The sequence below is a fragment of the Amphiura filiformis genome, chromosome 11 (genome assembly GCF_039555335.1).
Source record: "Amphiura filiformis chromosome 11, Afil_fr2py, whole genome shotgun sequence".
Taxonomy (NCBI): domain Eukaryota; kingdom Metazoa; phylum Echinodermata; class Ophiuroidea; order Amphilepidida; family Amphiuridae; genus Amphiura; species Amphiura filiformis.
This window is the reverse complement of record NC_092638.1, coordinates 43,626,315-43,653,496: the sequence shown is the minus strand read 5'-3', so window position 1 is coordinate 43,653,496 and position 27,182 is coordinate 43,626,315.

Below are 27,182 nucleotides of genomic sequence, written 5' to 3'. Positions count from 1 at the left end.
GTTATTGACCAAGAAATTGCACGAACACTCATTCATCTGTATGATGGTATTCTACTGGTTTTCTTACGGCATTGTCTACTTCAGAGATCAATTTCACCACAAGATCTTGCGATTGCCCAAACTCCATCTCATAAAGCATTTATGAGTTAGCCTTTAAGTTCTACCTAACAGAGTCGGATAAGAGAATACAGTATGCATGACATGTTACCAGGAAATATTCCTGAATACAGCTAATTAAGTATGCATGACATGTTACCAGGAAATATTCCTGATTTAAGTCTCGACATATGATTGCGCTTCTCTACTTCAAGCTTAGGACTTACACCCAGGGCTATATTTCTTAATGAATCCTTGGTTGACCAAGTTCATCCTTAGGTTTCACAAGATAAAAATGCATATATTTTCTGCCAATTTTTCAGAAATTACTTGATAACCTCAATTTCAAACATTTGCATTCAGATTTTGACAATAATCTGTGGACTTTTGAAAACTTCAAAAAATGTTAATCAATGGTTCCTCCAGAACCTTAATTTCTGAGTAGATATTTAGACATATGATGTTAATCCTGTGGGCACTACTTCTTACAGTGCCTCTGATTGGTTAATTAGACAGTATAATCATCTGAGTAACCAATCAAGATAGAGGTTTTACATCACTTTTAAGCTTATTTCCCTTGAGCTATATACTAGCCATTCTTATAGGCCTATATGTTCCATGATTGGCTCCAATATATGATACTAATATAGATAGACCTCTTTATAGCCAATCAAAGTAGTTCTTATAGAGATGTTCACTGCTGCTGGATAAACGGCTGAATACAAAATTACATTATTCTATAAACATATTATCCCATAGAAGATCTTACCATCATGGTCAAGGTTGACAAACATGACAAGTTGTTTTGAAATGCCAATTCATTAAATCAGTAATAACTTGACAATATCAAATTTGTACTGATCTATTGATGAATAAATAAAACCAAGTAAAAAACTAAATCTAGTTCTGTCAAGGCCAAGAACTGACAACTAACAACCACTAAGTAGCCCTTTAAACATAGCTTATAACCGAGTACACCTTTAAATTTAAGGTGATGCGTGGGTCAGATTTCTAGTAGTATAGATTAATCAGAGACTAATTAACCATACCCCATACCAGCTGTTCCAAAATAGCTGCACAAATACACATTAAAACAGCTTGTCTTTATAATTTGCATGGGACTCTAAGTTTCATAGTGTAAAGCACTAATTTTGAGTAAAAAAATCCAAACCTATCACAAGAATCACTTAACCAATATGTGGCATGCTTGTACCAATTTCAATTTAATTTCAATGCATATTTCAAATATCATAGTGTCGTGTTTAAATTAATTTTAAGATAAACTTTTGAATAAATGACGGCCATGTCCATCCACTAATAGAAGGTTAAACAACCATGTTATAACAAGCTACAAGGAGGATAGTATTTCAATTATATTTCAAAATTACTCTCAAAATTTCTGACGTGGGAAAATTAGAAATATGCCACAGGTTATGTAGGGTAGTAGTCCCGAATTGTAGGAACAAAGAGAGCGGTGACTCATCTCTTGAGGAGCTCCCTCAGGTGGATCCTTGAAAATGAAATCGCGATATGTAAATGTGTCTGTGTGAGGATAAATATGCAAAATGCACCAAGATGGCTGCCAGTATATGGATCTCTACTATCGTATATAATATTGCACAGCCTTGGACTAAGACTTGTTTAAATGGCTTAAAACATGGCAAGACAGAAGCAAAATAAAATCAATCTAGGATGGGTTGTACTATAAGACATGGATGAAACAAACAAAAGCAAGATGGCTGCTACTATCATACGTATGCATACAAATTAAACCATGTTAACAGACAGGTTAACATACTGCAATAGAATGCCAGAAGTAATGTGACAAAGGAGTCTATTTAAGGCATAAATTCTGAAGGGCATTTGCAAAACACAATATAATTTGTATCAATTTAATTTGTAAGCATGTTAAGTTCTATGTAAACCATCTTGTCATGTTCAAGACAAGGGTTGTAGGTTAATTAATAATTGGTTTACAGGGGGACATTGGAATAATTGGATTTACTGGAGGTCGGATGCGATATCGCCATTTTTGACAACACCATTGAATTAACGCGTAATCATGAAATCTTCACAAACAATTCTAATGTGTTATGTGGTGTCAAAGCAAAATTATGTTATTCTAAAACCGCCGGGGTACGACAAAGTACCTCACTGTAAGTATATTGTTATTCAATTTGTAACTACTAACTTCTCCACAAATTATTTTCAATACCATGACCAGAAATAATTTGCGATTTATTCCGCATAACTCCGGTATGTATCTCTCCATGTAAACTGGTAAATCCCACTGGTATCAGGCACTCTCTCCTCTTGCTGCATGTCTTATGCATGTCACAAGAAGTGTTTCAGAATCCAAATGAATCAATCAATCACAAAATTATACAATTCTGCATTAAATTATTCACATGTTCTAATCCGAAATATGATTAAAACATGAAAGTAACTGCAACTAAGCTTGGTCCTTGCAGGAGTAAGCTACTACATGGCTAAGAAAACTGGAAATATTATACAATGATAGTTGTCACAGTATAAAAATTGAATAATTGTGAAACCTGTATTAGATTTTTGATAAAGTAATGTGGGCTTCAAATTGAATTTCCACAAATATTGTTGCCTGTTTTATAGTTTTCATCAAAATGGGTCTTAGGATTCCTGCGACAAGATAATTATAACATTTGCTATTGAAAAAACCCCGCAAAACAGGGGTCGAAAACATAATTTCAAAATTTACATTATCTAAAAGTTAATAAAACTCTTACTTGGTTGATTGTGTCATATGCACAAATCACATCACTACACCAATTTTTCAATATAATATTTGCCCCTATCTGATGTGATTTGACATTTTATCAATTTCTGCTATCACATTGCAATCAGGATTTCAATTGGAACTAATTCAGAAAGTATTACCACAAAACTGTGCTGTTCCAGTTAAATTCCATACACCACCATATGGAAAACACAACCTTAATCTTTCACACAAGGGCTATACATTTCAAACGGAGTCACCCATTCAGGTAACCCCATTTGAAATGCACACTCCCTCTAGTGAAGATTAAGGTCACATCTTCCACAGAGGGTGTAAGGATTTCAACTGGAATAGCCTACTGCATGCAGGAAACACTGATGTAATAAAAGAATCAAGCTTGATTATGTGTAACAGATGAAGCGCATATAATAATGTATTGTTTTGTAACAGCTGATGAGATGACTTGTTTTGTCTCAATATACATGTTTTTGAGCAAAAATAGTGCATTGATTGAATTACAAGGTCATACAAAATGTTTGTGGTTTATTTTTGCTTTCCAAATCATTCACTTCATTTGCACTTTTTAAAATCTGCAGCAAGTTTATGTTTGTATACAATTGCCATGACATTTATTAAAACATGTCCTAAGTATAGGGTCCTATATCATGCATCTTTCAGACACTCTGGAGACATTGTTTTCGAAGAGAAGAAAATAATCACAGATAAATAATTGCAATTCTGTTTCATGGGTGTGCTGAACATGTTGTTGCTTAAACATATTATGTAAAAAATTCAGAAAATCTTGAAATAGCCTATTTAATCCAAGGCCATTGTCTGCCCTGTTTCAGTTTTGGCCTTGGTGCCCCAGATCTTTGTCAATTTCAAGGCTTTCTTTATCACTTATTGGCCTTGGTGCCCTTCTTTATCTTTGCCCAGTGGCCTTGAAAATAGCTGCCCGGACAAATTACAATTTGAGGCCTGCCGCCCAGCTTGTTTGGATGGGTGGGGCCCTATGTGTTAAACAGCCCGCCCCATTCCAGGGAGGGCATCCGGTGTGGGATTTGCTAGAGATAGAAAAGAGATATGATTAAAATCTATATTGCTTTAGATTAAAGCTAAATTGCAAATATTTTATTGTCCACAATTTGATATCTAACATACAAGAAAAAAAGCACAGTGCTTTATAGTGCGCTACGCACAGGCACAATGCCTAGACGTTGATCCACAAGTCATCCACAAGCCTCAGCACAAGAGCATATTTTTCTAATTTTTTTTGGATTTTATTCGGTTTTCAAAAAACGACATCATCACAACATCAGTCTCAAGGAGAGATGTAACTTTTCAGGAAATTTCCTGAATCCAGGAAACAGAGATGACGCTTATCCGGAAATCATGTATCAAATAAAGGCATTGGAATTTCGTTGTCACCATTTTAAACACACTGCCTGTTATGGAATTAACAATTTTGAGCACTGAAATTGTATTAAAATAGTTAATTTTAGCAGCCACTAATGTCAATGCTCAGTCACCAGAGAGCTTTTCAGGAAATGGGCAAACTACTGTAGAGTCGGTTTTGAAAAGGGTAAAATCTGCATGCAAATATGTTGTTTTTAATTTCCTTTGGAGCTAGAATTGAGAATGTCAAAATATGGGTTTAATGATTACATAAAGTTTCTTTCAAACAGCATAAATATTGGTAGTTTTTGAAGCCAAATTTATATTGTCTTTGTTTTATACAAACTATGTTATGTAAAGGGGTGTTTTTATGCTCCAGAAATGTTTTGGATTGTTTTGGATGTTGTTGTACATATTTAAACAGTTTTTTCAAGTTCTTTTAGCTCTCAGTGCATCTGCCTTGTTTGCAATACATTACTTTGATAAATAAAAAATCCTTTAAAAGGAATGGGTGTCCAATAGGTGCCTTGATGTGATGTGCTGAAATAGCTTGAAATGTAACCATTTGGATAACATTCATATAAAAAAATGAAATGTGATGTAACAAATTGCAACTGAGCGGAAACATATTTGTAACTGAGAGAAAAAGTGTGTATTGGATTTTTGTCTAGATTTCTTACTTGTTTTACATAATCAATATTAATAACAGCATCTTTCTCTTCTCAAAGCCATATTTGTACATTGTTATGTTTGCTTTCATAAAATATGAGGTAGAAAAACCAAACTTTGGTGAAATCCACTTCATATAAAATCCAATGTTTGCATACCATCGAAGAGCACATTATATATCTCATTGAACTAAAAAGTATATAAATCTCAACAACTTGTTTGAGAATAAAACAATGGCCTCTCCTTCATATGAATCTCCAAAGTTTTTGCATACAATAATTCTTGAGTGCACTGCCCTACTTTGCATGCTGTCCATTAATATAGGCTTCAACATGAAAGTCATATCAAGAAGTATCTCAAGAACCACTGAACCAACACCAAGCTTGTTCCAGGATTGTTTGTATTAATTTGAATGCATTTTCCATACTGATTCCAAATATGGTCATGAAAATGTACAATTTTTAATGAAAATTAGGATCTTGTTGTCTGCCGTCAAAATCTATCCATGGAGAGGGTTTAAAAGGTCATGCATTTAATATACTGGTGTCAACAATTATTGATTTGAAATAATATGGTAGGTAGTCTCTCCTCATCTGACAGCATCTTCACAGACTCAAAATTGGGTTGACAAATGTTACCAGAGAAGTTGTAACGTGGATATCTTTACATCTTCCCTGATGCTATGCTTTTGCATCTTTCTTTGGCATAAAAAGGTCATGCAATGAATTTATAAATATGACTCAAAAAACTTGCTGGATTCCCCCAGATATATGGGATTGAATTACTTTTGGTGATGTATCTGCATTTCTATGGCATAAAGAGGCCAATGCATTTGATATTGGTGTCAGTGTTATTGAACCATCCGTTACGCAGAGATGCCGCATCACCTGTTCACTTCAGTAACATCAGTTACGGATCAGCGATTGGCGTGAAAGGCTTAAAATGGTGCGGCACGGAGGTGGGAGCTTGTTGTAGTTTGTGACACGGTCGGGGAATGCGACATGGCAGGTGAAAGCCCAGCACTAGTGTGATGTTATTGGCAGTACGCTAGGTTAAAGACTTCAAGATTTGTTATAATAGTGCAACCTAGTCTTATTATCATAGAAATATATGGCACCCATGGAGATAACGTAATACCATTACTTATTATGTAGTAATAAGATAATATGGTGTCATCAGCTGGGGTCACAGTACAGTGTAGGCCTATATAGTAGATCTGATTTCATAAACAAGATGCTTGACAAGGGCTCAGGGATTTTGATATATACTCTGATCTGAGGCATATAATTATGCTACTACTCAGAGGCATATATAATGTATGCTGCTATTCGGGAGGCATATAATGATGCTACTCTGAGGCATATATGATGCTACTCTGAGGCATATATGATGCTACTCAGAGGCATATAATGCTGTTACTCAGATGCTGAACTTTTATGACTTTCAATTTGAGCCAGAACACAAAATCAATTTGATCAACAAATGACTAATTTGGTCAGGTCACATTTATGTTTATCTCAGATATGCCTGCAAAATGCCCCTTCAAGGATAGAATTGAAATGCAAAAGCCCCTTTGCTCTGATCAAATTTGAAGAGATTTGTCATATTGGCATATTGATTACCCTGGCCCAATTCTGTCCACAGGAACTTCACCTAGATGAACTGAATCCATCCCATAGGCATGGGCAATTGAATCCATCCCATAGGCATGGGCTTATTCTGAAACCATGCATCACCACAGGCTCCAAGATTCTGTTACCATTTCTTGCCAATTGACCAGAGGTCTTGGGGCAAAGATTCCGGAAATTGCACCGTAATTTTTGACATCATTTCGATGCCAAAAATCTGAAACAACCAGCTAAGTAACATAATACATGAAATCATTTCTTAATAACATTCCTTCTCAACCAAATGTAAAATATTCAATACTGTGATTGCTGCTCAAAATCAATTTCAATTTTCACTGACTGTTCTTTACAATTGGCTTCAATTGGTTAAAACCACATTGAATTTGGACTTACAAACTTTAATGTCATACACGTAGAAACAAAATCCTGAAAAAAAAACAGCTTTTCTGATATATCTTTTATATCAATATTGTCAATATATAGGCTACTGTGTTAGTATTATGGTAAATAAGCAAAATAATCCATTTTTGTTTCTTTGTAAGTAACAGAAAATGAAAACATTTGCAAGCATTCTGTATTCCAGTATTCCAGCATGTATTCCATCTATATAAATATACTCGAGTGACAACACGTTGCACTGTTTAAGCATATTTTAAGTTCAAAATGCATAATGCACTTTCATTAATTACATACGTTTATGAGCAATTACTGAAAAAAAAATATGTGCACATGCACAGTAATCATTGATTATCTCAAATCATTTGTTGGATAAAAATATAAGACTCGTAATATTTTCTCCAATTACTGGGTACTTTTGACCTTTTAAAAGAGTATGTGTAACACACTGGCCATGGGAAAACAGTGGTATACCGGTATATGCGTATAAATGTTAAATAGAAGCCTTTGATTTAACCATTATAATTTACTGGGGGAATTCCTGGAAACAGTGCGGTTACATGAATACTGATCAGCAAAACGGACTTTTGACATTTTGTTTTGATGAAATTTGTGACTATAAGGGGATTTTGAGCCAATACCCTGAAGACTAAATCAGAAAGGCAAAATCTGGAAAAACAATGTGGCACGGTCTGATCCAAAAAGACTTTAAAGTTAGACATTTTGAAAATTGAGTTATTACCATTCCTAACTTGCTTATTACATAAGCGTACAATTGAAATCTCTGGCATACTTGGTTGCAAAATTATGAACTTTTATTATGTTCATTTTTTAAAAATCTTTTTGTTTTTTTGCTCCTTATTGTCATTCTTTATCATAATTTCATTATTGCCAACTTTTGTCTGATTAGATCAGATCATATCAAATGATAATTAATTCTATTTTTTTATTGTACAATAATATACATCAATAAAAACAGAGATAATTGAATTGAAAAAGTCAATATAGCACAAAATATACTACCAGTATTAGTATATTTATGTATTGAGGAAATTGCCTTCTTATTGTTTTCAGTTCGATTCACAATACCCAGAATGCACAAGACTGAACTGAGTCTTTAATAACACGAAAGAGCACATCTTTCACTTTCTCAACACATGACTTGACATAGTATATTGAAAACGACTTTTAAGCTCACATCAACCCGAGATGATGATGGGAAAGATATCAAACTATATACATCACCATACGACTTGATCGCAGAGCATCGATGATGACTTCAAATATCATCTCCTTATGATCTGGTCGTAAATAGGAAGCTAACCTCTGAACAAAGGTCTCCGGTGGGTATTGTCGTAAAGGGAAGATGCTAACAATAGAACCTGCTCTCCTCTGGGTTTTTGATCATTGTATTCTTTGATGAAAATGCCATATTAAAGCTTGTGAGGGAAAGTGCATTCAAGTCACTTAATGGTGTAATTTAAATACAAGGATCTCCTTTGAATACAATGCTTGTCAGTTGGAGAGTCAACTGATATTGAAATGTTGTTGCAAAAAGTACGCTTATGTAGATTTGAAATACACTTACAATAAATTTAATCTTTCCATTTTTGCCCATTTATATTTAGTCTTTGGATAGACGCACTAGTTTCACTTGTGTGAGAAGGGCGTTTACACTAATGCAGTTGTCAATTGCAATCGTGGCCATACATGTAGGACCTAGGTAATAGTGGGGACTTTTTTTAAATCTTTCAACTGTTCAATATTTATTGATTTTTATTCATAAACAAGAAATAATTATGACAATTAACAACATATCACACACAGGTAATAGAGGGGACTTAGCCGGGACTTGGCCGGGAATGTAATGCATCTCAAAAGGTCCCAAGATCTACCCATGATGTTATAAAAGAGTACTCAACTGTGCTGGGTCGTATACAGGATAAAGACCAATTTTAATCAATTTACCAGGGAAATCCAGGATCTTTGATAATGAATCTTTCCAGCGGTTGCCTGGCGTTAGGGGCAGGAACTTGGCTGTGGAATTGTACAAGATAATAAAGCCCTGCTGGGACTAAGCCTGAACTGTTCCATGTTTGTAACAGTTTAATACCAAACTTACATCCCCCGCACAGTGTCAACAGCCAGTGTTATAAATATAAACTTAATACTCCGTTGGTGAGCAACGCGATGGGTATTTCACCGAACGCAAGAAAAGGAGGCCTACCGTATCTGATTGGCTAGAAATCGATCGCTTTGTTGCTCAGAGGTGTAGTACAAACTCAAAATGGAGACATGTATTCAATTCGATTGAATCGATATTCTATTATTGACGAGATAAAGAAAGTCGATAAATGTACATTGTATTATAGATACAGCACCTGGGTTTTACACAGGTTCCTTTGTATAATTCATTTCTCAAACAGTTGAAAATATCACAATTTTTACTTTGGATTTCAAAATCTTTACTTATAAAATGCAGTTAAAGATATCCACAGCAAACAGCAAGGCCCCGCTAATTAGTGTATTGCTTTTCGAGTTAGTGTACTGGAAACAAAACCTGCATTTTACCTGAAAACAAATCGAATTTTCTATAATAGTAACACCATATATGTGGTACTGATCATGCACAAATCGTAGAATAGAAACTAAGCGGCGGGCTCTATGGCAGGGCTATGGTATCTCATATCATGTAAATGGTATGCTTAGCCTGAGTCGCTCGGCCTATCTCGAACAAAATCGCCATGCGTAGCTTTTGAAAAATGAGAGGATTCATGGTACTATCACAGCAATTTTTGACACAAAGATATGTGACGTGTCATGTCAAAAGGAGACACTTTTGGGCAGGATCGTAAATGCAGAAATAGCCAAAAATCTGCCTGTGGTAATTTTTTTCACAATTTCAGTTTGTTGCGAATTTGTGATGCTATTAATGTTTAAGATATTACCTGATAGTTTCAGACCGGAATATAACTGGCATCTTTTATTTTTTGAGACATTTTTCAAGGTAATTTCTATTCTCAACATTGTCAATAATATTTTTAAAGGCCGATATCTCAATTTCCAATTTTATAATACCATAACTTATGAACTCAATATCTTCGCTTAGGAATGTCCGATTTCATTGGGGAAAACGGCGTTGTGGAGCAAAATATCTCTATATTTAAGATGTGTAAACACCTCAAAATTGATAACCTGCCCAAAAGTGTCTCCTTTTGACATGACACGTCACATATAGGAATGATGACGCAGTGCCCCGTCTAAACATAAATCCCAGTTAGTCCCGGGTCATGGGGGCATGTATTGCAACTGACAACTGCATAAGGTACCAGCTTGAGATATCATGTGGTTTGTTACCTCTAAATATCTTTCTCTCTCTCTCTCTCTCTAATCGCCCTCTCTCTCTATCTCTCTCACAAGTACAACTGGTATGTAAAGTGAATAGATAAGGATGATGAAATTTGAATGTCCTGTAATTTTGATATATCTATAATGCTGAGGCAACAAACATTTTAACCTACCCAAACAAATCACAAATCATTTTGAAATGTTTGTTTGTTTGTTTGTTTGTTTGTTTGTGTAGTGTTTTTTGAAAATCAATTTTTGTGAATGACCGACTACATGCTTATATAGGCCTACTGCAATCTTTCCTGACAGTTATTACTAGTATTATTTCAGCATTTTGAGTTAAGAATAACAAAATTAAAATTTTCAATGGTGAGAATTTGAAAATTGCTTATGATTGGTCAACAAAGAACCAGCGAACGGTATGCATTTTAAATGCATTCTTTTCTACTACAAGGACTTCAAGTACCCTCAAAATTCACGCACAGATTCTATCATTACCATTACCATTTAGAGTAGCCTAAACCCAGGGCTTGTGGCAGCTTGATCGAAGAACATAATTCAGTAAGGTGAATGAATAGAGTAGGTAAGAGGGAAGATTTCCTTGTTCGTCTGTCAGTCTGTTGGCCCTCCCAGATTTGGAATATCAGAACTCAAAATGGTTCAATATTTATGGGGTAAACTAAATGTCAGGAAGCTTTTTACGAAGTATAACATGATTATAAAGTGAGGGTTTTGCCTGTTAGGTCGATTCCTATTTTGTTGAACAAGCAATTTTTGTGATTTGAATATTTTACTGGGAAAATGTATTTGAAGTATTGACTGTCTTGCTCTTTCTGTTTACTGCTAGAACCTAAATCTAGCCCTAAATCTAAACCTTCATTATAAACCCATGAAGGGCATACTACAGTATTCATAATACAGTAATGTTTTATATTCTATAAAACAAGGCATCATTATGATGCTTCTCCATCAAATACCATCAACATCACTGATACAGAAGCCTTCAGCTGTTGCCATCATCATCATCATCATCATCATCATTGTTCCCATTGGTATCATCATTAACTAGCCATCACTCCTAACATTTCAACAACAACAACAACAACAACAACAACAACAACAACAACAACAACAACAACAAAACTGTTGTATACATGTATAGTTATCCTCATTGTCATTGTCATCATCGTCATCATCATCACTGTTATCATCATCACCATCATCTTCATCACCATCACTTACTATCACCATTCTCTTCATCATCATCTTTATCATCACTGTTATCATCATTATCTTCATCATCATCATCTTCATCTCCATCACTTACTATCACCATTCTCTTCATCATCATCTTTATCATCACTGTTATCATTATTATCTTCATCATCATCATCTTCATCATTATCCTCAACACTATCAGATCCATTATCAAAATCTTGCAATAAACCCATACGTTTTATATATTATATTTACTATCATCATCCTCTGTGTAAATTTTATACCATTTTAATAAATCAAAGAATAAGCTTCTAATCTAAGGACCCCCAACATGACATCTAGAATAAATTGAGCTCCTCATAACCTAAGTTCATCTAAGCGTGTAATGACAACCATCAAACATTTATCATAAACTCCTTGTGTTCTTCACACAAAGAGGCTCAGTATTGGAATAATGGTCCTAATTAATGAAGCAGAAATTAATTGGCTCGGCTTAAATACCATTTTAACAGAGAATTGTTTATGAGAACATGTACCATAATATTGATCTGATATATTTTTAGTAAATATGGCACTGTAATATGCACACATGTGAAAGTATATGCATGCCTGCGTGTGTATATGTGCTGTATATAAGTAGCGTGCATGGCAGATGCGTGTGTACATGCTACCAATGCAGAGATTTCCAATTTGACCTCTGAGACGCAATATGCAGCATCCCTCTGTAAACAAAGCCAGGCATATTAATTAACCATCTATAAGACGTACTGATACAGCTAAAACTACTAACACAAGAGCTTACTTGTAGTAAAAACTGGAAAGGTTTATGATTTAGTCCTGCGTTCATCATGAGTGGTCGGCTGAGTAATGATGCCGGGGTGAGCGTAAGCGATGTCGGAGTTAGAGCCATGTTGGCCATCCTCTCTGCATGCATGTGTGTGTGTATATACTTCACAGATGACCTTTGTCAATGTCAGTACGTTGTTATAAAAATACTATCAACACAGTGTAAATTTGTGTAGCCAACCGTATACTCTATATCTCCTTTCCCTTAAATCTCCTGTGTTATGCTCGTACACAGATGTTACGACCTGTCACACCAGTCATCTTGAGAACGCCATGATGCGATATCATACATGTACGGATCGGTTTCAAAAAAAGCAAATTCCTAGGTTTCATGCGTTGCTCAATCCAACTCGGAATACAAAGCGGATTAACCGAGACGTTTCACCCACGCAGGCACCCACACTGTTCATTCGCATGTGGGTATTTTGTTATGAAATATTCTTCATATAGCTCAGTTGTTGTTCAGACTTGATGACAGCTATACCTACTCAGTGTTGTTTCCCAATCAGAATAAAGGCAGCCCTCCTTTGACCATGTCGAGCTGCTAACATCCCTCGTTAGTGGTCCGTTCACATATGCTGTGCTGCCATAACAAGACATGCATTTTTTGCTTCTCTCTCTCTCTGTCTCTCACTCTCTCTTATTCTCTCTTCAGTATCTCGGATATGAAATTATCATAAGGCAACACCATTGGGTTACCGTGATTGGCAGCTGTTGGGATTGCCAGACATGAATGGCGGCTTGATTTGTTATGCAAATGAGTTCACCCTGCCTTGCTCTAACACTGATGATGAGGATGGGAGGAGAAAATTACCCTTCCCATAATGCATTTTAATGAGTCATCAAATACTATGACAACAGATGGTGTACATAAACAGGCAGAATTAATTGCACACTGTAATGATGCAAACAATTACTGGGCTGTTTTACTTCAATTTGGTGCCATGAACTTTGACATGAGGATGAATTAATTTTTTGTTTTTCTTGAAAAAAAAAATAAATAAATAAAATTTCTATTTTTACCACTAATTTACACACTCAGGGTATTATCTATAGTCTGTTCAAAAATGGATGAGTTCCAAGCCTTGAAATAAGCAAGGCGCTGGGAGCATAGACCCTTTATGCTGGGAGCAAATTTGCCAAGTTACCACCAATTGCTCCTGGTCTTTGTAAAATTCAGATGAACCAGGAGCAATTTTCTAAAACAAATTGGTTTCAGTCTGCTTATTTCAAGGCTTGATGAGTTTGATCATAACTTACGTGGGTAAATTTTATTGTAATATCACATAAATTTCTCTCAAATGATACATACTCCATTTGTAGGTTTTTTTTGTCATGTAAATATGCTTACAGTAAAATGTGTTTACATTATTGAAATTTGAACAGTCACAATTCTATGTGATATAAACTAAAACATGCCCAAGTCATGACCTGTATAAATCAATGTATAGCAAACGTCGCAGGATATCTAAGCGCAACACGTAACACACTATTGCATGTTGGGAATGCTATGAATCAGCCATAGCCGATGATGACGATGACGCTATACTTAGAAATCCACCGTATACTACACGACATATTACAACCTCAACAAGATGCATGCATGCATGCAGTAATACGGTGCATGCTGGCATTAAATTGGATGCAATTCGGCCAATTTGAGAGTGGTTTTATTTTCGTAAGCCTTTCTAATTTCACACATTCCATACATGAAATAATATACAAGATGATATTTATTTACTGGCTATATATATTTCATGGATACAGTTTAAACCATCAAGTCATCGTATTTTTTTGACATCTTTTTGAAACACATCTTGCGACTTTTTTGCTAAAAATTATTCAAAATTATTTTTATTTCTAAATGTTAAAATTTTCACTTTGATTTATTTTTGCATATTACGTACTGTATTTCAGAAAATCCAAAATTAATTAAAAAAATATATAATATTTTTATTAAGTTTTTAATAAGCAAATAAAAAAACAATAACACTGTTAAAATCACACATTTTAAAGGCAAATTTTACAATCTATAAATGTTTCTTAATAACTAGTTTTAATTTCTATATCTATACCCTATTCTGTAATTTTTGATTTGATCATATATATGTGATTTGAAGAACTTTATTTTACCAGAAATCTGCCATAATTGTAATTATCAGATGCACCTACATGACAAAAGGATGCATTTGTATTGTGTAGCCAAAATGGAAATGTTTACAAAACAATTGTTACTCTTCATAGTAAAAATATTACAATAATTTTGGGTTTTCTAAAGACTGTTACATTACACCATTATGCATTTTATTTATTTTATTTATTTTATATTTTATTTATCTGAACTTGAAGATTTTAAAGAGTAGCATGTAGGGCCTATCTCGATGGCAATAAACAAACAAACAAAAACACTACAGCACACTACTTGTATCAAACTAAAACAGTCCACATTATATAAATATTGATTACTAGACAAATAATCTGACAAAAATGTATGCTTGTTTGGAGGCAAACAACAAGCTTATTACAGCTACCATTTAGCTATTGAATAATACAATAAATAAGCCAGCACAAGAGCCCTTAAATTAAATCAAATTAAAACAGGTCATTCAATGACTACAGAATAAGGATGCTAATTTACCTTGGATCGTTAAGATGTATACTAGTGCACCTAATTCCCTGTGAACTTCACACAATTTTTTAACCATCAAAATAGGTCGTTAATAAAATTGCTAACGAACTAAAGCAGTATTGTATGAAGGATGGATAAATACAACATAATTTTAGTATTTTGTAAATCGGTTTTAAAAATATCTGTGATTATTCAAAAATTTGACACAAATAATAAACGTTGCAATGCAGAAGTTGTCAATTTTATTTTGGTTAACATGATTAGGAGGACAAATTGAATTTAGATTTGAAAAGCTCAAATGATGATGGGGATATTGGACTTGACACACGCTGACCGAGTATATCATGTATATGGTAGCACACACTGTTTATCTGCAGTAAATCCCAAACGGAGCTACCATGGACAGAGCTAGGTTTGGATTGCAAGCCTGAGGGGCAAAGTGCAGACAAAGAAGTCATTCCTAACATAATAAACATTTTTATGGATCAGTGAAAACATGGTTAGTGCAATGAAGTTGTGTAAACATTTTTGCAAAATGTTTTTGTCTTATAAACAAAACTGCAATTGAAATGGATTATTTCAAAGTTGACAGTATGTATATGGGTTGATGTAATCTGTTTGGTGGTAAGATCTTTTTAGCAAAATCTGCAATTTATATTGTTTAAGTTTACTATTGTTGGAACAAAGATCCTGGAAAGTAGACAGATAATCTATAGAAATTATTACTAAAAGCCTTGTCAAGGGACCATTTTAGTGCACATCTACAACAGGAAAGAGATAATTAACTTTTACAATTGACAGATTTACATATTCAATGAATTATATTGCAGTAGTTATTTGATCTCTTACTTGTTTGAGTCAAAATAATGAGACAAGCTGTTGCATGTTGCCAATTTCATCATTATTAACAATCTTTACAATTATAATAATGATAAATGGTATATTTAGTTACAAAATTAAATAGAAAAAAAAAGAGAGCAAGCACCAATTCAAACCTTTTACACACAACTGTGTTTTAGTTTTTATATGTGGCATATCCATCCACACTGAACAAGAATTTCAGTAATTTGAATTATAAGAAATCACAAAATGTTTAAAAATACCTGTTCATTAATATGGAATAGCAATAATGCAGAAAATATAAATTATTTCTCACAAAACACCTATCTTGGCAAAAATTATCATAAATATGAAGATGACCAAATCTGCTTCAAGGCTATTGAAAACTTGTTACGACTTGTATCTTGTGTCTAGCATCTTATTAGCACACAATTGACAAATAAAGAGAAAAGGAACCAATTTTCCAGCAAAATGTCAAGTCATCTTATTACCATCCAATACTTTTTTCTAAATAAATACAAAAAGAACAGTTGAAGTACAAATCCTGAAGTGATGGATATAATATGTAAATAATTCATATGAAAAGAGTAAATCACAAAGTCAGTCTGTAAGATGAAAGCAACTGTCCCTTTAGCAGGGATTGCAGATAGTATGGGGACAATATCTTATCAAATTTCACCCTATATTTTACTGAATAACTACATACATATCTTTTCATTTGAAAATTGGATTTTGGCCAAAAGTAAAATAAATTCAGTTAATGTAGAAGTGGAGTTTACATAGACTAAGCCTAGGATGCTGTTTGTGATCTTTCTCTCCTCTCTCTCCTCAAGCAACTGCACAATAAAACATCAAAAGAATTACCCCAGATATAAGGAGAAATGCAAGAAAGTTACGAAGTATGTGTTAATTTGAAAAGGCTTAGTATTCCTTGACACACCGCAGGCAAAGTAATTAAAATTCTCTTGCAAACTTGTTCAGATGCTTTGCCAATGTATTTACTTATTTAGATCGAAAACATGGATCTCAATATTACTGTTTATATTTCAAACATAACTTCACTTTTAAAATTGACAGAGCTTTCTGTTGACTACATGGATCCATATTTTGGATAGTAGATGGATTTGTTCACTGTGCACAATGTACTCACTTTAGGGGAACAATAATAGTTATTGGAGCTTATATATGTTAGACAAACTGCTATGGTTTCAATAGTCTTCTGAAGCATGCTTTGAGGGATTTTACACACATCACTTATATTTGTATTACTAGTTTCAGCTTCCTGTTCCTCCCCGACAGAATATGTCACATGGCTAGGTGCGTGCAATATAGGAATTGCTTAAAGATAGTGCTATGGCTGCCATGAATGGTATTTCAAGTGACCAAACTTCTGACTTAAGAAGTAATTTTTCATTTTCAAAAACAAGTAATACTAAATGATGATATCACTTATCAGATATATTTGTGACGTGTCATATCAAAAAGAGACACTTTTGGGCTCCACAACACCGTTTTCCCAATGAAATCGGACATTCCTAAGCGAAGATATTGAGTTCTTAAGTTATGGCATTATAAAATTGGAAATTGAGATATCGGCCTTTAAAAATATTATTGACAATGTTGAGAGTAGGAATCACCTTGACAATGTCTCAAAATATACAAGATGCCAGTTACAATCCGATCTGAAACTATCAGACAATATTTAAAAAATATTAACATCACAAATTTGCAACAAACCCAAATTGTGAAAAAATCACCCCAGGCAGATTTTTTGCTATTTCTCCATTTAGAATCATGCCCAAAAGTGTCTCCTTTCCATGTCACATTTATACATGTTTTTTTTGGACAAATCATGTCTAAGATTCAGAATATAGTGAAAATTGGTAGTAAAAAAGGTATTTTGTCAAGTCAATTTTAGCTTGATACTAACATCACATTTGTGTGTAACTAAGTGGGATAAGACTTTGAAAGTTGACTACATAAAATGATTTTCCCAATATTTTTTAATTTAACAATTGCCACTCAAAATCTTGTTTAAAATTAAATTAATATTTCTACTTACATTATTGATTTTAAGAGGATATTAACATTCTCAGGAGAAAAGTAGATCCTATTTTGTATCTAAAATAAATATTATAATTGACTAGAGATTTTTCTTGAGTTTCTTCCAAATTGTAAAAAGTGCCTACAGCTCAATGTGATATGTTACCCTATACAGCTTAACAATAGATAACACCACATATAGACCTGTATAAAACTTGTTCACAAAAGGCAGCCCTTTTTTCATCTCTCTGCAATGACGCCTTGTACACACTCCTACGACAAAAATAAGCTGAATGTGTCTTTCAGGGGAAGACAGGCAACCATTATTTCTTGGTAAAATTACTTCTTACAGAAGATCAAGTATTGGTTTGAGAGCCAGGGAATATTTCTTGCTATCAAATTTGCTCCTCAATAAACACACGTCTTTAGCTTCGGGAACAGTGAACCTTGAGGGGAAAAGAGTTAAGTTCCTGTGAGTTAAGATGACGAGTTACAAAAGTGAGTTACATCTACGAGAGTTTTCATTTGATTTCTTACCAAGTATTTGTCATTGTATATAACCTTACAGTCATGCAGCGCAATCACATGTAGTACTTGTGTTTCATCTTGAGGTTCCTTTTATTGTAACTTGCCTTTCCGTAAACTCCCCAACTCATAACTCTCTGTTTCCATGTTACTTCAGGGTGTATGATGAGTATGACAAACTGCTCATTCATGAGTTTGAATTAGGTTTTGATATACCAGAGGTGTACTAGCTTTGTAAATGCCAAGTAATCAAGTCACTACATCAATTGCCTAGTTTCAAAGTTGAAATGGCTCTATTCATCATGTAAATGTTCATTTTCACGGGAGGATATATATATGAATATTCATGATATTTGGTCATTTCAAGATTTACTTCCAAACTATTTTTGAATTCAACTTGCCCACATTATCAGTTTGATCATGGTTGTCAAAATAATTTATCATATTTACAGTATAAACAGGCTCAGAAAGTCACTCTCTTCTACAAATAGCTCAAATGATGCCAATTTAATTAACAGTTTATTTTCTGAGTCAATGCCCAGCAAATGACCCTGCTAGCATGACTTGGGATTGAACCAGGGTCCTTGTGCACAGAAGCAAACAATCCAACTGTGTCAATGCTCTCCTCCAGTCGAATCAGGGCATAAAATTTCAATTGCTCTACTATACCAGCACTTTTTAACTTGCATAGAAACTTGGCTAATTTTATTACTGCATTCCCTTGTCCAATATCTAATTCAATGTATTACTTGCATCATGTTACCTTCTATTACACATTGGTTATTATCCACAAATGGGGATTTCCCTCCAGCTTTAAACAAAATCAATTCCGTCTTTGTGTAATGGCTGGAATCGGCACTTTGTTCTTTCCACATAATGTACAGATGCAGGGTATAACAAGAACTAATTGAGAACATCAATCCTATTATGTGGATAACATAGCTTCAACTCTTTCAAACAAGTTGGATCAAACTTTCAGGACTACATATACACACCCTGCCTATTTAACAGGTTAACATATGAACATAAGCCGGAAAATTGGAAAGCATATTTATATTGGCTTGTAAGTTTTGAGATGCATGAATTATGATTAGGCCCTATGATGCTGAAAATAATACAGAAAACAAAAGAAACTGAACTTGAACACTTCATTTTCAAAATTAAACTTTGTGTACTAGGATCACAAACATCCTCATCTGTCAGGACACCGTTCACCAACCCTCATATGCTTCTACACTCATAGAATGAACTTTGGAAGTGATAGGTACACAATTACGTATTTCATACCTTCAGGTCAAATTTCCTGCTATGCTTGTTAACATGGAGGTAATTGAACTTCACCACTAAAATGAGACTATTATCTTACAGTGTTAGCATCAGTCTTGTTTGGCTTAATCTTGTTACACATATCCCAACTTATGATTGTGACAATTTGTTTCCTTTCTCTTACTACTAGACTACTAAACAGGAAAGGTTACTATATTATTGGTGAGCCTCAAGGAGTGTGTTTGCACTATAACACCATTTGACTTGCTTCAAGCCGGTCATTTCATTTATTTCAATTATGTTTCAGCAAATTGTGTACATCAAATGGCAAATAACCTCATTGAAAGTGATGATGATGATGATCAATGCTAATGCTGCCAAAAAGCTTCCAGGCACAAGGGGCACCCATGGTTCAAAAGTGTTTTAGCTTGTACCATATAGTAAAGGTCTCAGAATCTAACTTGATTGGGCTAAAGTATCTCTTGTCTACTAAAGACAGCGAAATACATGCCACTATAGTATATAAGTATCTGTTATATATGGTACGATAGTATACAATTATCTGCTATCTACTGAAGACAGCAATTAAAGTACATACCATGATAGTATACAATGATCTGTTATCTACTGAAGATAGCAAAGTACATGCCACGATAGTATACAATCTGTTATCTACTGAAAGACAGCTAAGTATATGCATTGATAGTATACAAGTATCTGCTATCTACTGAAGACAGCACGGTACATGCCATGATAGTATACAAGTATCTGCTATCTACTGATGACAGCAGAGTACATGTCCATGATAGTATACAGGTATCTGCTATCTACTGAAGATATCAAAGTACATGCTATGATAAAACATGTAATATTCACGTATGTGCTATCTACTGAAGACAGCAACATATATGCCATAATAGTATCTGTATCTGTTACTGAATGAAGTCTGCTATCTACTGAAGACAGCTAAGTACATGCCATGGTAGTATACAAGTATCTGCTATCTACTGAAGACAGCTAAGTACATGCCATGGTAGTATACAATCTGTTATCTACTGAAGACAGCAAACGACATGCCATGATAGTATACAAGTATCTGCTATCTACTGAAGAGAGCAAAGTACATGGCATGAAAGTATACAATGATCTGCTATCTACTGAAGATAGCAAAGTACATACCAAAGTATACAAGTATCTGCTATCTACTGAAGATAGCAAAGTACATGCCATAATTTTATACAAGGATCTACTATCTACTGAAGATAGTAGAGTACATGCCATGATAGTATGCACATATCTGCTATGATATGATATGATAATATACAAGTATTTGCTATCTACTGAAATGTGTTCAGTCAGTGTAATTTTCAAACAAACTTAGGAAACTTTACACAGCAGCATATTAGAATGTCACAGTATTAAGATAATACAGTAAATTTATATATTATAGCAAAGTACATACTTCTATTACATATTTCTGATCTTGATCCAGCTAGTGCTATCTACTGAAGACAGCAGTAAATATTCTAATATTTCATTGTTGCTTAAGAGGTTTGTTTACATCAGCTTTCTGGTATAAATTTTTCATATTGTTAGTGTAATCATGGTAATTGTACTTTATTGTTATGCATTGTAGTGTAAGTTTTTTCTCTGGTTGGCCTCATACTAGTCAAAGGGTCCAACCCGAAATGTTGTGTTTATTTATGCCTTCTGGTATATATATTTTTGCACTGTTTCAAACTCTTAGTTCTACAACCATATATTCTAATATATTCAGTTTGTAAATATGAGTTATCTACTGAAGATAGCAAACGTATTCCAAAGTACACATATGCATTTGAATCAAGTACACCACAAAATATCAGACTAATAATTAGGTTCAAATTTCTTAGTGTCCACAGGACCTTACATAATTCTGCCGTCGAGTGCGCATTTCCTTTATCAACCACACTCCCCTTACAGGATATTATTTTTGCATTAAACACCATGATGACTGAAAAAATCCCGGAACCCCTTGAAGCCGACAGACTAATTTTTGCTGCTGTTTTGAGCAAAAATGGTGATAAGGGTGTGCAATTCTCATTTTGAGAGAAAATATTCACTGCTTAGTAGATTTTTGTTTTGAAAAGACGGCAGGAGCCTCTAGTATTGTCTCCAAGAGGCAGACTTGCTTGTGTTGAATATAAACTTACTACAACCTATAACCTATATCAGGAAAGAGACTTGACAATGCATATATTAAAATTGTTGCCTCTTACTTTTTTAACAATAGTCTTGGTGTTCCATTATAGTATATAAATATGATAGGAAGCTTGAGCACAAGAGTTGGGAGTCCATATTTATTGTAATCATATGGAATAAGCTCATCTTGGCTGTAAGCCTACCCCTCCTTTTCTAAATACCCAAAAATAAGGGTGTTGGACCCAGATATGACGCTTGTAGCCATGATAATCATTTGGACCAATTACATCTATAATTTCAATTACTTTAAAAAATGCTCATGGCCAATGCTGGAAACTGACCACAAATATCAATATGAAGGTTTGAGGTAACAAACACACAGGACGATGTGTAAAACCCATATCATCACTCTAACAATGATCATTGACCACCCAATTGAATAACTTGCACATAAGCCCATCCATCATTTTTCAGTAGAACCTCTAGCTACACACTTAAAACTACGGGGTCAAAAAATGACCCAAACGGGGTCATTTTTGACCCCAGCATAGTTATCAACTAAACACCATACCACTAACGGGGTCATTTTGACCCCATTGGTCGGGTCATTGCAATGACTACGTATTTGGGTCAAATAGTAACCCCATTGGGGTCAAAATATTACCACATTTATACGGGTCAAATGAAATGACCCTTCAAAAGGGTTGCCTTATTGGGTTACTTAATGACCTCAATTTATTACATTGAGGTCAAATGAAATGACCCATTTGAAAGGGTTGTTTTATAGGGTTACTCAATAACCACATTTAGGGAGTTTGGATTTTTTAGTAGGCCTATGGTCATGCTGGTCCCACCAGGACATAAGTGTGTTTCTGCACAGAGAAAGCATTACATAAACAGCAAACTGCAAAAAAAATGCAACATATTGTTTCCTGTGTATCACACTCACACACAGTCAGTCATCGCCTATGACAGTTCACGTATTATAAGCTTACATGATATAAAAGATATCATGCTTATAACAACTGCAGCCAAGACACCAGCCACGACAGCATGAAATTGGAATGAATCTGCGTATAGACAAGGGTCTATGCATCCTTGCATCTCACTTTTCAACTAACTTTTCATATTCCATCATGCAGACAAGCACACCACGACAATCCGCTGAGCTGCACAATCAGAACCAATATGGCGCTGATGTGACCACGTGAGCCGATGCACACCGAGTGTGCAAATAGTCCCGAAATGCTAGTCATTATAAAGTTGACAAATTGGGTAACTCCGGTAAAAAACTTAGTTTTATTTATTAATCAACAAACATTAATTGCAGCTCATGTTTAAACTCATTTATGAATTGAGATTTTCAAAGCGGAAGATTGAAACTGATATCAATGCCCTACGGTATCGTCAAAATGATCACGAAGTTTTTGACCATGTTCGTAGTGGCTAAAATGACCTCGTGAATGTGGTCAAATTAAAACAGTACAACCCCCTTGAAGGGTCAAAACAACCCCAAACGTGGTCAATTCAAAATGACCACGGAAAATATAACCCCGTAGTTTTTAGTGTGTACATCTTTGAGGACTGATGTGAGTGGTCACGGTATGCAGAAGACATGTTCATACTCCTTGCCGTTGCTGTGTGTTGAAAGACAGCATCAAGGCCCTCACTTGTGCATTTACTGTGGAGTTATCCAAACAACTGTGCTAAACAATTGTGCATTAAACACATTTTCTGTGTTAGACCTTCGTCACACCTATATTATACACCAATCTCATTTATATCTTCGAAAGAGTAATAGCGCATCTTCCTGCCGACAGACAAACAATTTAACAGAGGAATAATTTTGGCAAACCATTTCACATCAGTGAGGGTATTACACCCTTAAACCCCTATAGTGATGGCCTTGGATTATATAAACTTGCAAATTACAACATTTGTTTCCTCTCACATGGAAGTTGAGATGGTGAGGTGCTGGATAAGGATAACACAAGGAAGATATTTTACCATTCCCAGAATCCTTTGCCACACGTTACCTTTGCATGATTATCATGTGCTCTGTTCAATGAGGTACTTTTTGTTTTTAACTAAACATGCTAAAAACTCATACAACTGAAACTGAAGAAATGCATTGTGGGAAGTGTAATACAGCTTCTCTGAGGATGGTGAAAGACAAAATTATGACTATGAGGAACTACTCCATTTCATACAGGTGCATATAAGTTTTGAGTGGAAAGAGGTGAAACAAGAGGGTTCTTGAGTGAAGGTAATTCCAAATAAAATCTAAAAAAACTTCCATTGAAGAATGATCAAGTATAGGCAATGCCTCCTATCATGCTCATTGCATCAGCCTCTTGGATAGCATACTATATACCTATTTGTTAAGATTTGTCAACAAATTGAAGATGTTGGAATATTTTAGGGAAACTTTATGCAGATAAAGTTTATTAGAGATCACGAATCACTGGAAAGGCTTTTTGTGGGTCTGGGTTATCCCTTAGAATCTCACACTTTGGAAAATACTAATAACAATGCTAATATTACATTGAAAAAAACATCTCCCTCCCTCATCAATTCATGAAAATCCTTTGGATGATAACCACAAAATTAATTTTATATGACCCTATTGTGTTAAATGCAGTTTTCTAGTAATAATGCAGTTTAATATTCTTATTATATACAAATATTGAAGAGTTGACATCATCAAAATCTGTCATTATCCTCAGGCTGCCTTCTGCTTATTACAGGTATGCACAATACACTGAAAATGTAATTAATAACAATAAGAATATTACAAGGCAGTACATGGATTCATCACATTTTGTGTGTAAACTCTTCAATTATTATATGATTCACTCACCTGCTGAAAGATATCAAATGAAGATTCAAGTCATCATGTCAGTCATACAGCACATGAAATAGAAAGAAGACAAAATACAGTCAACTTAAAATAGCATTAAATATAAATAAATATAGAATAGTGATAATAAATATCAGTTATATCATGCAAAATTAGACTGATAGCAATAAAAAGCCAAAGGTTCGTCTCTAAAATCTCAATTCAACCTATTACCCAAATACAAGATCTGTCTTTCAGAGGTAGATATATTGATATGTATGAACTATGATTTGAATACAATGTAGAGAATAAACTATACTATTCCAGTTAACATTAATATACCTCCTGGAAGACATGACCTCGATCTTCCACACAGAGGGTGTAGATTTCAAATGAAGTCACCCATTAAAGTTACTCCATTTGAAATTCACACTCCCTGTGTGGGCGATTGAGATCATGTCTTCCATAGGGGTGTGTGGATTTCAACTGGATAAGCCCAATAGAGAATACATCTTGATAACAAACCAAAGGCAAACTGCTTTCCATACACACAATACAACTACTTTGGTTATTCAAAATAAATATTTTCTATCATATTATTGGCAACAATATTTGACAAACACATCCAAATATACGTAATCCTCATACATATTCAGGATACTAAATTTCGGGTCTGACAAAATAATATCAACATTCCTCAAGAAATTGACCAATTACAACCTCTATACTTTTGGGAAACATCAATTTTTGATAAAATCAGCCACAATTTATTTAGTATTCATATTGGGTCACAATTATGCATATCATTAGAGTAAAAACAGACAATTTTGACAGATTAAGCCATGATTCAAACTTGATTAATCTGATTAAAGATCAAGGTCATTTATCGTATAGAAAAATCAACCCAATTTGCCAATTACAAAAAGAATTCCCAATATTCACCTAATTTTTCTTCATATTGAACTAATATTGCAAATTCATGCCATATTTTTCCAGAATATTGTGCAGTTTTTGTTGATGAAAATCTTGACGTCTTTTGCAGAAGAATTGCATAAAATATCTCCTATAGTGCATGTCAACCCACAAGCTTCTGCACACTTTACAGATTTTCGCTGACCACTGTGGTCTAAAACTCACCTTATAAACCATTAAACAACAAACAGGGATACAGCTCAATATAAAGGCATGCTCTTAGTATAATACACCCATATAACCAGCGCAACCAGGATCAGCTCCTTGCCCAGAGGTATTTCAAGCTAGCACAATCATTTTCACATGAACAATTTCAACCTCACCATGGTTTGAACTCAGGACTTCTCGCACTGAAGTGAGTGAAGTCTGATGCATTAAAATATTCCTTACCAACTGCCCTAAATAGTCTGCCATATTTTGCTATTTACTTTCTGTCATTTCATAGTATTTGTTTTTACTTCCCCCATGCCAGCTCATTGAAGATATTTTTAGCCCCTTGTAAACAATAAAGCTATTAACTTCAAATGACAGAGAAAATTGGAAAAGGGGTTTTTCCCCTCAATTTCTCTGCCAAGTGTTTGATCTGACCTCTCACGTAAATGTATTCAAATACTTAGAACTGAGCACTTTAAATATCAGATTCATATATCTCATCATTTTACTTGTTTTCAACAAAATCAAAACAATCAAATAAAATACAAGGCAAAATAGTGTTAGTTAGACCTAGGGAGCAAGCAATACCATATGTTGTATATATTAATAAATTACTACAATTAGTTAAGATTTGATAATCATGCAACTTAAAGGAGTATTTTGTGATCCTAGCATCCTCTTTTTATGACATTTTTCAGCAGATATCCACGAAAAAAGCTTATTCTCAAAATTTCAGTTGATTCTGATTTTGTGTTTGCGAGTTATGCATGATTATGTGAATTATACTGCTCCATAGACAATGTGTTGTAATTTTGTTCTGGTATGTACCAGAATGAAATTCAAATTCCATGATATCTTTGCTTAACAAATTAATCGGCAAGAAATTTTTTTGTATATAAACATTATGTAGCCAGAGGTTTCCAGTGATATAATAATCTCAACTTTTTTTGAGAAAAGTGGGGGGATGATGCTGTGGATCACGAAATGCCCTTTTAATTGCTAACTTGCACCTAACATAATTATAAATGTTTTTTAGCGGGTTCCTGGCAGGTTCACTATAGGACAAGTTTGAAACTGTCAGTTCAATTTCTTATTATTCTACTCTGTCTTGTACATCCACCACCTCCCAAATTTTGGGCTATTCTATTTAAAATCTACACTACTCCTAGATGGAAGATTTATGAAATATCTTCCACAGAGGGAGTGTGAATTTCAAATGAAATTAACATATTAGGCAGTTCCATTTGAATTTCATACACCCTCTGAAAAAGATTTAACATAAATCTTCCAGAGAGAGGTGAAAACAGCGTTTTATACAAATGAAATTAATTTCATCCTCTCGCATTAGGGTCAGTTCCATTTGAATCCAGCAAATAGTTTTTGTGA